The sequence below is a fragment of the Chiloscyllium plagiosum genome, unplaced genomic scaffold (genome assembly GCF_037043375.1).
Source record: "Chiloscyllium plagiosum isolate Xiang-an unplaced genomic scaffold, Cpla_swu_hap1 HiC_scaffold_38, whole genome shotgun sequence".
NCBI lineage: Eukaryota > Metazoa > Chordata > Chondrichthyes > Orectolobiformes > Hemiscylliidae > Chiloscyllium > Chiloscyllium plagiosum.
In genome coordinates this window covers 28,088,037-28,104,000 of record NW_028270176.1, presented here as the reverse complement: position 1 = coordinate 28,104,000, position 15,964 = coordinate 28,088,037, and the positions used below count along the sequence as shown (strand labels likewise).

The window sequence follows — 15,964 nt, the reverse complement described above, 5'->3', positions numbered from 1 at the left end:
TCAGTGATGAGGGAGCACTGCACTGTCGGAGGGTCAGTGCTGAGGGAGAGCTGCACTGTCGGAGGGTCAGTGATGAGGGAGCACTGCACTGTCGGAGGGTCAGTGCTGAGGGAGTGCCGCACTGTCGGAGGGTCAGTGCTGAGGGAGTGCCGCACTGTCGGAGGGTCAGTGCTGAGGGAGTGCCGCACTGTCGGAGGGTCAGTGCTGAGGGAGTGCCGCACTGTCGGAGGGTCAGTGCTGAGGGAGTGCTGCACTGTCGGAGGGTCAGTGCTGAGGGAGTGCCGCACTGTCGGAGGGTCAGTGCTGAGGGAGCGCCACGCTGTCAGTGGGTCAGTGCTGAGGGAGTGCCGCACTGTCAGAGGGTCAGTGCTGAGGGAGTGCCACACTGTCAGTGGGTCAGTGCTGAGGGAGTGCCGCACTGTCGGAGGGTCAGTGCTGAGGGAGTGCCACACTGTCGGAGGGTCAGTGCTGAAGGAGTGCCGCACTGTCGGAGGGTCAGTGCTGAGGGAGTGCCGCACTGTCGGAGGGTCAGTGCTGAGGGGGCTCCGCACTGTCGGAGAGTCAGTACTGAGGGAGCGCCACGCTGTCGGAAGGTCAGTGTTGAGGGAGCGCTGCACTGTTGGAGGGTCAGTGCTGAGGAAGTGCCGCACTGTCAGAGGGTCAGTGTTGAGGGAGTGGGCACTGTCGGAGGGTCAGTACTGAGGGAGTGCCACGCTGTCAAAAGGTCAGTGCTGAGCGAGCGCTGTACTGTCGGAGGGTCAGTGCTGAGGGAGCGCCGCACTGTCGGAGGGTCAACGCTGAGGGAGTGCCACACATTTGGAGGGTCAGTGCTGAGGGCGCGCCGCACTGTCGGAGGGTCAGTGCTGAGGGAGCGCCGCACTGTCGGAGGGTGAACGCTGAGGGAGTGCCACACTTTTGGAGGGTCAGTGCTGAGGGAGTGAACACTGTCCGAGGGTCAGTGCTGAGGGAGTGCCACACTGTCGGAGGGTCAGTGCTGAGGGAGTGCCACACTGTCGGAGGGTCAGTGCTGAAGGAGTGCCGCACTGTCGTAGGGTCAGTGCTGAGGGAGTGCCGCACTGTCGGAGGGTCAGTGCTGAGGGGGCTCCGCACTGTCGGAGAGTCAGTACTGAGGGAGCGCCACGCTGTCGGAAGGTCAGTGTTGAGGGAGCGCTGCACTGTCGGAGGGTCAGTGCTGAGGAAGTGCTGCACTGTCGGAGGGTCAGTGCTGAGGAAGTGCCGCATGTCGGAGGGTCAGTGTTGAGGGAGTGTCTCACTGCTAGAGGGTCAGTGCTGAGGGAGCGCCGCACTGTCGGAGGGTCAGTACTGAGGGAGTGCCACGCTGTCAAAAGGTCAGTGCTGAGCGAGCGCTGTACTGTCGGAGGGTCAGTGCTGAGGGAATGCCGCACTGTCGGAGGGTCAGTGCTGAGGGAGTGCCACACTTTTGGAGGGTCAGTGCTGAGGGAGTGAACACTGTCGGAGGGTCAGTGCTGAGGGAGCGCCGGACTGTCGGAGGGTCAGTGCTGAGGGAGTGGACACTGTCGGAGGGTCAGTGCTGAGGGAGTGGACACTGTCGGAGGGTCAGTGCTGATGGAGCACTGCACTGTAGGAGGGTCAGTGCTGAGGGAGTGCCGCACTGTCAGAGGGTCAGTGCTGAGGGAGTGGACACTGTCGGAGGGTCAGTTCTGAGGGAGTGGGCACTGTCGGAGGGTCAGTGGTGATGGAGCACTGCACTGTAGGAGGGTCAGTGCTGAGGGAGTGCCGCACTGTCGGAGGGTCAGTGCTGAGGGAGTGGACACTGTCGGAGGGTCAGTGGTGATGGAGCACTGCACTGTAGGAGGGTCAGTGCTGAGGGAGCGCCGCACTGTCGGAGGGTCAGTGCTGAGGGAGTGGACACTGTCGGAGGGTCAGTTCTGAGGGAGTGCTGCAATCAATGCAGGGTGGTCTATGAGTTGACCCCTCTGTGTGCGCTCTGCTGTTATGAGCCACATCTGCCTCTGTGGTGTATTGTGAAAGTGCGGAGAGAGTTTCTGACATGGCCCCTCACCCAGGCAGCTGTGTGGATGGACACAAGTGCTCAATGTGTGCAGGAGTTGGCCATGTTCCAGGAATGGGGAGGAGCTGAGGGATTGCAGTGTTGAAATTCAGCTCAATGGCTGAGGTCGGCTCAGTCCAATCCCACGAGGGGTAGAGGAGTGGGATGTTCGAATCTGGGCTGCTGCTCTCCTGGTCAACAACAGCCTGGAGGCGATGTGACTGGAATGTTTAACTCCCAGTAATAAGGCTACTCATTGTACACTCCCTGTCACCTTATCTCTGACCTTCAGTTACTCAGTCCAGCATCTCATAAAGCACACAGCTCCTTAAACTCAATCCAGCCAGTAACAGAGCTCATTGATTTCATGGAGAGCTGCTCCATCTCGCATTCTTTGCCCAATAAATCGACAAATGTGCGTTCTGATTGCTGTGCATTTCATCACTGTTGTCAGTCTGTAAATCTGACATGGACAACGTTAGATATAGTATGAGCCCAGGGTCAGAGCAGGGCTTCCTCTGCTCTTTCCAACTGCAATTCAAGCATTCACCCCATCAAACAGTGCTCACTACTGAGGGAGCACCACACTGAGGGAGGGCCAGTGCTGAGGGAGGGTCACACTGAGGGAGGGCCAGTGCTGAGGGAGGGTCACACTGAGGGAGGGTCACACTGAGGGAGGGTCACACTGAGGGAGTGTCACACTGAGGGAGTGTCACACTGAGGGAGGGCCAGTGCTGAGGGAGGGTCACACTGAGGGAGGGTCAGTGCAGAGGGAGGGTCACACTGAGGGAGGGCCAGTGCTGAGGGAGGGTCACACTGAGGGAGGGCCAGTGCTGAGGGAGGGTCACACTGAGGGAGGGTCACACTGAGGGAGGGTCACACTGAGGGAGGGCCAGTGATGAGGGAGTGTCACACTGAGGGAGGGTCAGTGCTGAGGGAGTGTCACACTGAGGGAGGGTCAGTGCTGAGGGACTGTCACACTGAGGGAGGGCCAGTGCTGAGGGAGCGCTTCACAGTCAGAGGTTCAGTGCTGAGGGAGTGCTGCACTATCGGAGGGTCAGTACTGAGGGAGTGCCGCACTGTCGGAGGGTCAGTGCTAAGGGAGTGCCGCACTGTCGGAGGGTCAGTGCTGAGGGAGTGGGCACTGTCGGAGGGTCATTGCTGAGGGAGTGCCGCACTGTCGGAGGGTCAGTACTGAGGGAGTGCGGCACTGTCAGAGCGTCAGCGCTGAGGGAGCGCCGCACTGTCGGAGAGTCAGTACTGAGGGAGCGCCGCACTGTCGGAGGGTCAGTACTGAGGGAGCGCCGCACTGTCGGAGGGTCAGTGCTGAGGGAATGCCGCACTGTCGGAGGGTCAGCGCTGAGGGAGCGCCGCACTGTCGGAGGGTCAGCGCTGAGGGAGCGCCGCACTGTCGGAGGGTCAGTGCTGAGGGAGCGCCACACTGTCGGAGGGTCAGTACTGAGGGAGTGCCGCACTGTCGGAGGGTCAGTACTGAGGGAGTGCCGCACTGTCGGAGGGTCAGTACTGAGGGAGTGCCGCACTGTCGGAGGGCCAGTGCTGAGGGAGTGCCGCACTGTCGGAGGGTCAGTGCTGAGGGAGTGCCGCACTGTCGGAGGGTCAGTGCTGAGGGAGTGCCGCACTGTCGGAGGGTCAGTGCTGAGGGAGCGCCGCACTGTCGGAGGGTCAGTGCTGAGGGAGCGCCGCACTGTCGGAGGGTCAGTGCTGAGGGAGCGCCGCACTGTCGGAGGGTCAGTGCTGAGGGAGCGCCGCACTGTCGGAGGGTCAGTGCTGAGGGAGTGCCGCACTGTCGGAGGGTCAGTGCTGAGGGAGTGCCGCACTGTCGGAGGGTCAGTGCTGAGGGAGTGCCGCACTGTCGGAGGGTCAGTGCTGAGGGAGTGCTGTACCAATTGTCAGTGTTTGGGGGTGAGAGGTGAAAGTGAGTCCTCGGTGAATTCTCTCAGGGCGTGTGTGTGTGGATGAGTTGACCTTTGCTTTCTGTGTTTTTGATGAGCACCATCTTTCTGAGCACAGAGAACCCGGTTTCTCTGCCTCACTGCAGACTGACTCCTAGTGAAAGCCTTCATTGAATTTTAATATCTCACCCTCCAACTGAGTTCCAAAACATACAACGTGCTGTACTATAATTGAATCTTTTAAATAATGCTGAGACTCTACTCCTCGCCCCAATGTTGTGTCTCATTCCTCACTAATTCCGCATTCACTATCTGTCTCAGTAAAACCTATCTCTGAGCTACTGGGGCCCACAGCACAGATACAGACCGTTTGGCCCAACCAGTGCATGCTGAACCTCATCCCAAACTAAAAGTCTGTCTCCTCTTGTGAGACAAACACACACCGATTTGACAGATCCCTCTCCCCTCCATCTGTACCACGACCTTTGCTGGTTTGCACTGAGTCCTTGCTCTATCTTTGAATAGGAATTGGATCCAGCATTGATTTGGCCACCAGACCCTGCCTTGTCTGCAGTCAGTGCCAATGGATAGCACAGCGAAGCCTATTTTAGATTAGGTTCCCTACAGTGTGGATACAGGCCCTTCGGCCCAACAAGTCCACACCGACCCTCCGAAGAGTAACCCACCCAGACCCACTTCCTCTCTGAAGAACGCACCTGACACTAGGGGCCGTTTAGCACCGCCAATCCACCCTAACCGGCACATCTTTGGACTGTGGGAGGAAACCCACGCAGACCCGGGGAGAATGTGCAAACTCCACACGGACAGTCACCCGAGGCTGGAATCGAACCTGGGACCCTGGTGCTGTGAGGCAGCAGTACTAGCCACTGAGCCACCCTGACACCACTTTTTGTAGACCTCTGGCGCACTTGGTGTTAGGGGCATCGAAAAATAGGAACAGGCGGAGGCCATTCAGCCCTTCCAGCCTGCCCCGCCATTCAACACGATCATGGCTGATCATCCAACTCGGTTCCCTGTTCCTGCAGTCTCCCTTCTCTCCTTTGATCCAGTTAGCCCTATCTCCATCTCCTTCTGGAAAACCTTCAATGTTTCTGTCTCAGCCGCTTCCTGTGGTAGAGAATCCCAATCTCTGGGTGAAATCATTTCCCCTCGTCTCAGTCCGACCCCACACCCTTAGACTGTGACCCCCCCACCCCGGTTTTGGACTCCCCCAGTGATTGGGAATAATCCTTCCTGTGTTTACCCTGTCGGAGTTTTATGAAATCCCGCCCTCCCTACCCTTGGCAAACTCCAGTGTTTTTTGGAAACATGGCCTTCAGGCCCTTTGCCATCCAACAGATGATCTTTGATCTCCATCCCGTTGACCACAACACCCTCCAAATCCCTTGATGTTTATAATTCTCTCGATTTCCGACGGAACTTGCTCAGCGGCTGAGTTTCTGGGGCAGAGATTTGCAAAGGTTCCTGTGAGCAAGATGTTCTTCCTCATCTCCAACCTATCTCTTACTCTGAGGTGAGGACCCCCTCTCCCCCTCACAGTTCTCAAACCCGCCTGGGGCAAGCGGGGAATGGGGGTCAGTCCTCCCTTCAGCTTCAGGCCTGTCGAGGGTTGCCAGGCCCTAAACATGATCACTTCTCGTTTGGTTCCCTGACCAATCCAGGGCCCGGTCCTCTCGGTCTCTCCCACCTCCCCACCATCTCAGAGGTCTGTCTGGTTAATCAACTCCTTTGATGGAGGTTTGGTGATGGCTCAGAGGTTAGCACTGCTGCCTCCCAGCGCCAGGGACCTCGGTTCGATTCCAGCCTCGGGCGACTGTCTGTGTGGAGTTTACACATTTTCCCCGTGTCTGCGTGGATTTCCTCTGGGTGCTCCGGTTTCTTCCCACAGTCCAAAGATGGGTAGGTTAGGGGAGATTGTCCATGGAAAATTGTCCCATAGTGCCCAGGGATGTGCAGGTTAGGGTGGATTGACCATGCTATATTGTCCCATAGTGCCCAGGGATGTGCAGGTTAGGGTGGATTGGCCATGCTAAATTGTCCCATAGTGCCCTGGGATGTGCAGGTGAGGGTGGATTGGCCATGCTAAATTGTCCCATAGTGCCCAGGGATGTGCAGGTTAGGGTGGATTGGCCATGCCAAATCGTCCCATAGTGTGCAGGGATGTGTAGGTTAGGGTGGATTGGCCGTGCTAAATTGTCCCATAGTGCCCAGGGATGTGTAGGTTAGGGTGGATTGGCCATGCTAAATTGTCCCATAGTGCCCATGGATGTGTAGGGTAGGGTGGATTGGCGATGCTAAATTGTCCCATAGTGCCCAGGGATGTGTAGGGTAGGGTGGATTGGCCTTGCTATATTGTCCCATAGTGCCCAGGGATGTGCAGATTAGGGTGGATTGGCCATGCTAAATTGTCCCATAGTGCCCAGGGATGTGTAGATTAGGGTGGATTGGCCATGCTAAATTGTCCCATAGTGCCCATGGATGTGTAGGGTAGGGTGGATTGGCGATGCTAAATTGTCCCATAGTGCCCAGGGATGTGTAGTTTAGGGTGGATTGGCCATGCTAAATTGTCCCATAGTGCCCAGGGATGTGTAGGTTAGGGTGGATTGGCCATGCTAAATTGTCCCATAGTGCCCAGGGATGTGTAGGTTAGGGTGGATTGGCCATGCTAAATTGTCCCATAGTGCCCAGAGATGTGTAGGTTAGGGTGGATTGGCCATGCTAAATTGTCCCATAGTGCCCAGGGATGTGTAGGTTAGGGTGGATTGGCCATGCCAAATTGTCCCATAGTGTCCTGGGATGTGCAGGTTAGGGTGGATTGGCCATGCTAAATTGTCCCATAGTGCCCAGGGATGTGCAGGTTAGGGTGGATTGGCCATGCTAAATTGTCCCATAGTGCCCTGGGATGTACAGGTTAGGGTGGATTGGCCATGCTAAATTGTCCCATAGTGCCCAGGGATGTGCAGGTTAGGGTGGATTGGCCATGCCAAATTGTCCCATAGTGCCCTGGGATGTACAGGTTAGGGTGGATTGGTGTGGACTTGTTGGGCTGAATGGCCTGTTTCCATACTGTAGGGATTCTATGATTTGGTTCTATTCTATGGTAATGAGAATGAGTGACTTGCGCGGACTACCATACAAGGGAGGTGTCTTCTGATGGGAAGAATACGTCAATGTTCTCTTCAACGTTTGGGATGGATCAGGATGCTGAAGGAGATTGGTGGTTAGATGCTCTGGGAACCTGTTTTCCCAATGCGCTGGAGGTTCAGAAGCATGGAGGCCCACTCTCTGGCCTGTGGGGAGGAGAATTTCTTTTATTCGCTTGTGGGATGTGTGAACCTCTGGCTGGACTCACCATTTACTACCACGAGTTGTCCCCCCCCCGCCCTTGAGAAAGTGGGGGTGAGCTGCCTTCTTGAACTGCTGCAGTCCATGTGCTGTGGGTAGACCCACAATGCCCCTAAGGGAGGGAATTCCAGGATTCGGACCCAGGAAGGAACGGCCGATATATTCCCAAGTCGGGATGGTGAGGGGCTCAGATGGGAACTTGCAGGGGGTGGTGTCCCCATGTACCTGCTGCCCCTTGTCCTTCGAGATGGAAGTGGCCGTGGGTTTGGAAGGTGCTGCCTGAGGGTCTTTGGTGAGTTTCTGCAGTGGGTCTTGTAGCTGGTACAACACTGCTGTTACTGAGTGTCGGTGGGGGGAGGGAGCGGATGGTACACACTGCTGTTACTGAGGGTCGGTGGGGGAGGGAGAGGATGGTACACACTGCTGTTACTGAGCGTCGGTGGGGGGAGGGAGGGGATGGTACACACTGCTGTTACTGAGCGTCGGTGGGGGGAGGGAGGGGATGGTACACACTGCTGTTACTGAGTGTGGGTGGGGGGAGGGAGGGGATGGTACAACACTGCTGTTACTGAGGGTCGGTGGGGGGAGGGAGGGGATGGTACACACTGCTGTTACTGAGCGTCGGTGGGGGGAGGGAGGGGATGGTACACACTGCTGTTACTGAGTGTGGGTGGGGGGAGGGAGGGGATGGTACAACACTGCTGTTACTGAGCGTCGGTGGGGGGAGGGAGGGGATGGTACAAACTGCTGTTACTGAGTGTCGGTGGGGGGAGGGAGGGGATGGTACACACTGCTGTTACTGAGCGTCGGTGGGGGGAGGGAGGGGATGGTACACACTGCTGTTACTGAGCGTCGGTGGGGGGAGGGAGGGGATGGTACACACTGCTGTTACTGAGCGTCGGTGGGGGGAGGGAGGGGATGGTACACACTGCCGTTACTGAGCGTCGGTGGGGGGAGGGAGGGGATGGTACACACTGCTGTTACTGAGCGTCGGTGGGGGGAGGGAGGGGATGGTACACACTGCTGTTACTGAGCGTCGGTGGGAGGGAGGGAGGGGATGGTACACACTGCCGTTACTGAGCGTCGGTGGGGGGAGGGAGGGGATGGTACACACTGCTGTTACTGAGCGTCGGTGGGGGGGGGAGAGGGGATGTTTGTGGGTGTGGGGGCTGCTTTGTCCCTGGATGGTGTCGAGCTTCTCGAGTGTTGTTGGAGCTGCCCCCATCCAGGGGCAAGTGGGGAGTATTCCCTCACCCTCCTGCCTTGGGCCTTGTCGATGGTGGGACAGGCTTTGGGGGGAGTCAGGAGGGGAGTTACTCGCTGCAGGATTCCCAGCCTTTGACCTGCTCTTGGAGCTGCTGTGTTTATGTGGCGGGTCCAGTTTCTGGATAATGGTAACCCCCAGGATGTTGATAGCGAGGGATTCAGTGACGGGAACGCCATTGAATGTCATGAGGGTAATAGATGGATTCTGTCTTAGTGGAGATGATTATTGCTTGGCGTGAAGGTTACTTAGTGAGAGACTTGCTCGGCTGGAGTTGGGTTGCCTTAGAGCAGTGAACGCTGATGGGGAGGGGGGTGGAGTGGATTCTGATAGAGGTCCTACAAAGTTGTGGAGGACATAGATCGGGATTAACCTTCCCCCTTTACTCTGGGGATCAATACTAGAGGCACAATCTCAAAGTGAAGGACTGGGAGGTTACTCAAAATGTGAGAAAACTGCTTTTCACCCAGTGGGTGGTGGGTATCAGGAACTATCTGTCTGACAGGGTGAAGGAGATTGGACCCATTATGATATTTGAGGAGTATCTCAACAGGCACGCCACAGTGATAAAGGTCTATGACCTTTCAACTGGGCACACAACAGATAGACAATTGATAACTGGCATGCATGTGATGGACTGAAGGGCCTCTTCCCCTGCTGTAAAAACTCTGTGACTCCACGGGACATGAAAGCAAGATTGGTCACAAATAAATCCAGGAAATGGTGACAGGCGCTGAAATTAAAATGAAACTATTTTCACAGTCTGAGTGGAACAAAGCATTAGAAGTTTCAGTTTAACTGTGGAGGTTTTGGAATTAAGGGGAGTGGGGAGTTTAATGAAATGAAACTGAAATACAGAGGTTGTAGGGTGATACAGCATGGAAACTGGCCCTTCGGCCCATCTGGTTCATGCTGACCATGGCGCCCACTCAGCTGGTTCCAATTGGCCCCATTTGGTCCATATCCCTCTCAACCTTTCCCATCCAAGTACCTGTCCAAATGTTATTGTAATGTTGTTACTGTAGCTGCCTCACCCACTTTCTCTGACGGTCCATTCCATACACGCACCGGTCTCTGTGTGAGGAAGTTGCCCCTCAGGTCCTTCTTAAATCATTCCCCTCTCACCTTCAACCTCTGCCCTCTAGTTTCCAATCCCCCATCCCTGGGGAAAAGACTGTCTGCATTCACCCTATCAATGCCCCTCATACACCTCAATAAGGTCACCCCTCATTCTCCTACGGTCCAAGGGATAAAGTCCTATCCTGGCCAACCTCTCCCTCTCACTCAGGCCCACTAGTCCGAGAAACATCCTGGTAAATCCTCTTTGTGGCCTTTCCGGTTTAACTATGTCTTTCCTGTAACAGGGTGACCAAAACAGTACACAATATTCCAAGTGCGGCCTGACCAACGACATATACAACTGTAACGTAACGTCCCAATTTGGGTACGCAATGCCCCAGTCGATGAAGGCCAGTGTGCTAAATGCCTTCTTCACCATCTGGTCTACCTGTGACACTGCTTTCAACAAACTATCTACTGGTGCTCCTCGGTCCCTCTGTTTCACAACACTCCTCAGGACTTCACCACTTACTGCAGAAGTCCTAGCTTGGTTTGACTTTCCAAAGGGCAACACTATCATGGAGGCCAACAGAGCAGAAAAAGGCCATTCGGCCCATGACATCCATGTCTACACTAGCCCTGTTCTCCAGCACTTGACCCATAGCCTTGGGTCTCACTCGTCCATATGTAATTGCTTCCTCAGTGTGGTGAGGATTTCGGCCTCGAACATCTCAAAGGCAACGACTGCCACATTCCCTACTCCCCTCTGCCCGGTGAATATCGTTCCACGTATCCATCCAAATATTCATCTCCGCAGAGGGGGGATAGCTCCTTCCTGTCTGTATTAAACACTGACTGCCGATTTAACGGGTTCTAATACAGTGCGACAGCATAGCTGGGAAGGTCAGGATATTGGAATACTGTGTCCTGTTCTGGTCGCCCTGTTATCAGAAGGAGAGATTTACCAGGATGTCGCTGGGAATGGGAGGCTTTGAGCTGTAAGGAAAGGCCGGGACTTTTTTTCCCTGGAGCGTCGGAGGCTGAGGGGTTACCTTTTATAAACAGAGGTTTATAAAACCGCGAGGGGCCTGGGTAAAGTGAATAATAGGTGTCTTTTCCCAAGGGTGAGGGATTTCAGAACAGGGAGGGTATATTTTTAAGGAAAGAAGAAAGAGGTTTTGAAAAGACATGAGGGACAATTTTTTTTACCCGGAGGGTGGTTCGTGTATGGAATGAGCTTCCTGAGGAAGTGGGGGATTTGGGGACAGTTACAATATTTAAAAGACATTTGGATAAGGACATGAACAGGAAAGGGTTGGAGGGAGGTGGGCCAGGAGCAGGCAGGTGTGGGACTAGTTTAGTTTGATAGACCGAAGGGTCTGCTTCTGTGCTGGAGGTCTCTCTGTTTATGAATTTGGCTATCCTTTGCCTGCCCTTACACAGGTAAATCCAGCCTCCCAGAATCCCCATCAACATCATCCCCATCACTGATCTCACCCAATTATATGGCGACTTCATATTTTGCTTCTCAAATGGACCTCCCTGTTTCTATACTCGCCTCCAGCCCCTACACCCCCTCCCTATCTCTGTAACCCCCTCCAGCCCCTACACCCCCTCCCTATCTCTGTAACCCCCTCCAGCCCCTACACCCCCTCCCTATCTCTATAACCCCCTCCAGCCCCTACACCCCCTCCCTCTCTCTGTAACTCCCTCCAGCCCCTACACCCCCTCCCTATCTCTATAACCCCCTCCAGCCCCTACACCCCCTCCCTATCTCTGTAACCCCCTCCAGCCCCTTCACCCCCTCCCTATCTCTATAACCCCCTCCAGCCCCTACACCCCCTCCCTCTCTCTGTAACCCCCTCCAGCCCCTACACCCCCTCCCTATCTCTATAACCCCCTCCAGCCCCTACACCCCCTCCCTATCTCTGTAACTCCCTCCTGCCCCTACACCCCCTCCCTATCTCTGTAACCCCCTCCAGCCCCTACACCCCCTCCCTCTCTCTGTAACTCCCTCCAGCCCCTACACCCCCTCCCTATCTCTGTAACCCCCTCCAGCCCCTACACCCCCTCCCTCTCTCTGTAACCCCCTCCAGCCCCTACACCCCCTCCCTATCTCTGTAACCCCCTCCAGCTCCTACACCCCCTCCCTATCTCTGTAACCCCCTCCAGCTCCTACACCCCCTCCCTATCTCTGTAACCCCCTCCAGCCCATACGCCCCCTCCCTATCTCTGTAACCCCCTCCAGCTCCTACACCCCCTCCCTATCTCTGTAACCCCCTCCAGCCCCTACACCCCCTCCCTATCTCTGTAATCCCACCTAATCCCAGTCTCTTTAGGAGCCCCCAATTCCCATTGAGGACTGTGCCTTCAGCTGCCGGGGATGGGGGTGTGGGGGGAACCTGTGCTCTGTTAACCTTTCCACTTCCATTGCCATTCCCCTCTCTCTCTCTCTCTCTCCCCTTAGTTTTGTTTTCTCTCCCTCACTCACCCTGTCTCTCACCATTTCACTATGTGTTTCTGTGTCTCTCTCTCACGCTCTGTCTGTCTCTCTCTCTCTTTCTGTCTGTCTTTCTCTAGCTGTCTCTCTCTGTCTGACTATCTCTCTCTATCTGTCCCTCTATCTGTCTGTCTCTCTCTATCCATCTCTCTCTGTCCATCTATCTCTCTGTCTGTCTGCCTCTCCCTATCTGTCTTTCTCTTTCTCTCTCTATCTATCATTTGCTCTCCCTCTCTCTCTCTCTCTCTCTTTCTCTCTCAATCTCCTTCTTTGAAACATTCCGTAAGTTCCAAGCCCTTTTGTCCAGGCTGTTTGTCACCTGTCGTTGACATTGAGTGGTATTTGTTCAGGGTGAGATGTTTCTGGGACAGTGCTGTGATATGCTGGGGTTAAGAGGGATGAGGGGATGGTCATTTTAGTTCGAGAGAAAGAGACAGGTCAGTCACTCACAGGAAATCCAGTTCCCTGATGTGTCTCACTCGGTTCTCAGAGAAATTGTTGCTGTACAACTCTCTCTCGTACCCTTTAATCAGTGAACACCACAAAGCAGCAAGCAGTACTCAAAAGACGTTGTCTTCCTGCCTTTTCGTTCCTAAAAGCTCTGTTTGACATAGATATTGCCCCATTCCTGTAACCATGGAGACCATCCCCGTCTCTCAAGGCGAATGCTAAATCCTATCTCTCTGAGGACATCCCTTTTCAAAGGAAAACGTGCAAAGCATACCTTGCTGTCACATCATACTGAGGGAGTGCCGCGCAGTCGGAGGGTCAGTGCTGAGGGAGTGGGCATTGTCGGAGGGTCAGTGCTGAGGGAGAGCCGCACTGTCGGAGGGTCAGTGCTGAGGGAGTGGGCATTGTCAGAGGGTCAGTGCTGAGGGAGAGCCGCACAGTCGGAGGGTCAGTGCTGAGGGAGTGCTGCACTGTCGGAGGGTCAGTGCTGAGGGAGAGCCGCACTGTTGGAGGGTCAGTGCTGAGGGAGCGCCGCACTGTCGGAGGGTCAGTGCTGAGGGAGTGCTGCACTGTCGGAGGGTCATTGCTGAGGGAGAGCCGCACTTTCGGAGGGTCAGTGCTGAGGGAGTGCCACACTGTCGGAGGGTCAGTGCTGAGGGAGTGCCGCACTGTTGGAGAGTCAGTGCTGAGGGAGTGCCGCACTGTCGGAGGGTCAGTGCTGAGGGAGTGCCACACTGTCGGAGGGTCAGTGCTGAGGGAGTGCCACACTGTCGGAGGGTCAGTGCTGAGGGAGTGGGCACTGTCGGGGGGTCAGTGCTGAGGGAGTGCCGCACTGTCGGGGGGTCAGTGCTGAGGGAATGCCGCACTGTCAGAGGGTCAGTGCTGAGGGAGTGCCGCACTGTCGGAGGGTCAGTGCTGAGGGAACGCCTCACTGTCGGAGGGTCAGTGCTGAGGGAACGCCTCACTGTCGGAGGGTCAGTGCTGAGGGAACGCCTCACTGTCGGAGGGTCAGTGCTGAGGGAACACCTCACTGTCAGAGATGTGTTCCTTCTGATGTACTGTTTGTTTGATGCCCCAAAATCCTTTCCAGTGAGTGAAGCACATCCGAGGTGCACATACGGGGAACGGAGTCTGTGGTTTGGAATCTCCCTCATGCTAATCTTTCCGTAATTACTACCAATAACACCTGGTCATACGGGCTACTATCGTTTCGTTGTTTGTGGGATCCTGCTGTGCGCAAATCAGCAAACACATTTCCTCCTCTTGAGGCATGCGCGCTCTTAGAAATGCAAACTCTTCATTGGCGGTGAAGCGCTGAGGTGGTGGTAGGCGCTAGGGAAATGCAGGCTATTTCTTCATCGCTTACCCACTTGACGCCCAAAGGGGCCTGTGGGAGGTTGCATACTCTTTGCTTGGGCTGATCTTCACTCTCAGGCCAGCTACCCTTCCAGAGTTTTCCGGCACCTTCCATGAATCGGTGACCCATCATCAGGGACGGTCAGGGGGAAAGGTGCTGAGGAATTTCGGGATGTCGTCAAGGAACCCTTGTGTGGTGGATGCTGAGCACAACTTGTCCGGGTCAGTGTGAAGTTGTGATTGGGCAACAATTTCTGAACAGGCCCAACTGTGTCCACAGTGAAGACAATGACTAACTCAAGGGTGTATGTGGCTCCCTTGTACTCAGTCGAATTGACCAATGTTCACACAGATGAAGCCACTTTTAGCTGGAAAAGAGATGTATCCAGGCCTTATATTTGGTTTTATTCCTATTTCCATGGCAACGCCTTGCCCACTCACAGTCAAACTGCCAACCAGTCAGCACCCCTCTCCTCCTGCATTATAAACTGTCATCAGGAATTCATTTAGAGACAAAACACTGCAGATGCTAAAATCCAAAGTAGATAGGCAGGAGGCTGGGAGAACACAGCAAGGCAGGCAGCACCAGGAGGGACAGGCAGGAGGCTGGGGGAACACAGCAAGGCAGGCAGCATCAGGAGGGACAGGCAGGAGGCTGGGGGAACACAGCAAGGCAGGCAGCATCGGGAGGGACAGGCAGGAGGCTGGAGGGACACAGCAAGGCAGGCAGCATCAGGAGGGACAGGCAGGAGGCTGGGGGAACACAGCAAGGCAGGCAGCATCAGGAGGGACAGGCAGGAGGCTGGGGGAATACAGCAAGGCAGGCAGTGTCAGGAGGGACAGGCAGGAGGCTGGGGGAACACAGCAAGGCAGGCAGCATCAGGAGGGACAGGCAGGAGGCTGGGAGAACACAGCAAGGCAGGCAGTGTCAGGAGGGACAGGCAGGAGGCTGGGAGAACACAGCAAGGCAGGCAGTGTCAGGAGGGACAGGCAGGAGGCTGGGGGAACACAGCAAGGCAGGCAGTGTCAGGAGGGACAGGCAGGAGGCTGGGAGAACACAGCAAGGCAGGCAGCGTCAGGAGGGACAGGCAGGAGGCTGGGGGAACACAGCAAGGCAGGCAGCATCAGGAGGGACAGGCAGGAGGCTGGAGGGACACAGCAAGGCAGGCAGCATCAGGAGGGACAGGCAGGAGGCTGGGGGAACACAGCAAGGCAGGCAGCATCAGGAGGGACAGGCAGGAGGCTGGGTGAACACAGCAAGGCAGGCAGTGTCAGGAGGGACAGGCAGGAGGCTGGAGGAACACAGCAAGGCAGGCAGCATCAGGAGGGACAGGCAGGAGGCTGGGGGAACACAGCAAGGCAGGCAGCATCAGGAGGGACAGGCAGGAGGCTGGAGGGACACAGCAAGGCAGGCAGCACCAGGAGGGACAGGCAGGAGGCTGGAGGGACACACCAAGGCAGGCAGCATCAGGAGGGATAGGCAGGAGGCTGGGGGAACACAGCAAGGCAGGCAGTGTCAGGAGGGACAGGCAGGAGGCTGGGGGAACACAGCAAGGCAGGCAGCACCAGGAGGGACAGGCAGGAGGCTGGGGGAACACAGCAAGGCAGGCAGTGTCAGGAGGGACAGGCAGGAGGCTGGAGGGACACAGCAAGGCAGGCAGCATCAGGAGGGACAGGCAGGAGGCTGGGGGAACACAGCAAGGCAGGCAGCATCAGGAGGGACAGGCAGGAGGCTGGGAGAACACAGCAAGGCAGGCAGCATCAGGAGGGATAGGCAGGAGGCTGGGGGAACACAGCAAGGCAGGCAGCACCAGGAGGGACAGGCAGGAGGCTGGGGGAACACAGCAAGGCAGGCAGTGTCAGGAGGGACAGGCAGGAGGCTGGAGGGACACACCAAGGCAGGCAGCATCAGGGGGGACAGGCAGGAGGCTGGAGGGACACAGCAAGGCAGGCAGCATCAGGAGGGACAGGCAGGAGGCTGGGGGAACACAGCAAGGCAGGCAGCACCAGGAGGGACAGGCAGG

At 56.2% G+C, this 15,964-nt stretch overlaps 1 protein-coding gene across 1 annotated transcript in view; it reads left to right on the top strand.

The window, feature by feature from the left end:
* The window catches only part of cadm4 (cell adhesion molecule 4), a 250,119-nt gene that overhangs the window by 37,472 nt on the left and 196,683 nt on the right, over positions 1-15,964 (top strand). The gene's annotated exons all lie outside the window — the stretch shown is intronic.